The following is a 2,067-nucleotide window of genomic DNA, read 5'->3' on the forward strand; positions in this document are numbered from 1 at the left end:
GCAACAACAATATGAACTAACCAGTACCCCCTGAGCTCATGTCTCTATCTGCATATGTAGCAGAATATGACCTAATCCGCCATCACTGGGAAGAGAGGCCCCTTGGTCTTGTAAACTTTATATGACCCAGCACAGGGGAAAGCTAGGGCCAAGTAGTGAGAGTGGGTGGGTAGGGGAGCAGGGGCGGGGGGGGGGGGGTATAGGGAACTTTTGGGATTGCATTTGAAATGTAAATAAAGAAAATAATAATAAATTAAAAAAAATAAAAGTTGTGAAAAATACAAAAAAAAAAAAGAAAGAAAGAAAGAAAGAAAGAAAGAAAGAAAGAAAGAAAGAAAGAAAGAAAGAAAGAAAATTGTAATCTGAAATGTACCCTTTCCTTCCTAAGGCAATTTTGATCTTGCTGTTAATCACAGCGATAGAAGCTTATAGAGCACACTGGGTGGAAGGTGTAATGACTGAATTGAAAAGACCACTAGAAGAGTTCTTTAACAATCTTGACAGAAAATCATTTCATGTATTTAAACACAAGTAGTCATTTGACACTGGATATATGTGTTTGTATGTGTGCATGTGATTTTGTGTGTGTGTGTGTGTTAAAGTAGGGGGGAAATGAAATGAAAAGATTTCCCAAACTTAGCCCAGAGGCTGGGTTTATCATGTGAAGATAAGTGGCTAGACCAGTCCCCTCTGGAAAAAAAAATCAGAGTTCTGGTATCCCAAGTAAGAAAAAATATAGGACTGCCGAGCTGCGCTGGCCCAGCAGTCTCCTCTGGGTCCCACACTGCGGCCTGCTGTGAACTTCCCTGGTGCAGACATAGCCTCGTGTTTTGCCTGCACGCTGGTGAAGATTGGAATAATTGGTGGAAATTTTAGAGGAAGAACTGAAAAATATGTGGATACTCCATTTGGCAATTTCTGGGAAGATAAAGAACTTTGATTGTGCACTCCCTGCAAGACACAGCAGACAACACACCATCATGCCTTCTAAAGTCAACTACCAGGAGAACATCTGGGCCTTGAAGGAAGAGGGCTGCACACATGTCATCGTGACCACAGCTTGCAGGTCCTTGAGAGAGGAGATGCAGCCTGCTGACATGGTCATCATCTATTAATATATTGATACAACATCCCTAAGGCCTCAGACCTTCTATGATGGAAGTCATTGCAATGCCAGAGGAGTATGCCATATCCCCAAAACAAGAGAGGTCCTCATAGAAACTAAGAAGCTTGGACTTCAGTGCCATTCAAAGGGGACGATGTCACAATTGAGGAGCCTCATTTCAGCTTCCCGGCAGAAAGCTTTATATTCTATACTTGGGGTGCAGATGTTTGTCAATATGACCACTGTTCCAGAGGTGGTGCTAAGGAGGCTGGAATTTGCTATGCAAGCATTGCCATGGCAACAAATTATGATTGTTGGAAGGAGCATGAAGAAACAGTGCCAGTGGATGGGGTTTTAAAGACCATGAAAGAAAATGTCAATAAAGCCAAAAATTTACTCCTCATTACTATACCTCAAATAGGGTCGATGGGATGGTCAGTAATGCTCTGTAACCTAAAGAACATGGCCCAGTTTTCTGTTTTACCACCAAGACATTAAAACAGCATGGCCGACACAAGAAGACTTTCTACTTCTAGTCTTTGGGGATTTTGCTTAAACAAAATGAGAAAGATCCACAGCCTTCATGCCTTTGCTTGGAAAAAAAGACAGTGTTAGCTGCTCAGCCAAGATCCAGACTCCTCCAGGACTCAGAAGGAAAACAGACAGCCTGCCAAAAAAAAAAGCTGGAGAGCACATCTGTCTCACTTTCTCTATTAAACTGACAGCAAGGAACACTGGCGAAAACACTCACTTTTCTACACTGCTAAGGAACCAATACGAGCTCAAGATGGGATTGTGTGATTATAAACTGGGGCCATGTTTCCGACACCTGGTATTCTAAGAGTTTCTCTTGAAGAGGTTATGAGACATTCATTCAAAGAATCATGTGTAAAGAATATTACCTGTCCTAGTAAAATAATCAAAAGTATCTGAATATCAAAAAAAAGGTGTGCTGTGTTTCC

General features: G+C 41.7%; 1 pseudogene; it reads left to right on the top strand.

Moving 5' to 3' along the window:
• Positions 1–1,641, top strand: part of LOC110314468 — a 6,069-nt pseudogene extending 4,428 nt beyond the window's left edge.
• The last annotated feature ends 426 nt before the right edge of the window (positions 1,642–2,067 follow it).

The sequence above is a fragment of the Mus pahari genome, chromosome X (genome assembly GCF_900095145.1).
Source record: "Mus pahari chromosome X, PAHARI_EIJ_v1.1, whole genome shotgun sequence".
Taxonomy (NCBI): Eukaryota; Metazoa; Chordata; class Mammalia; order Rodentia; family Muridae; genus Mus; species Mus pahari.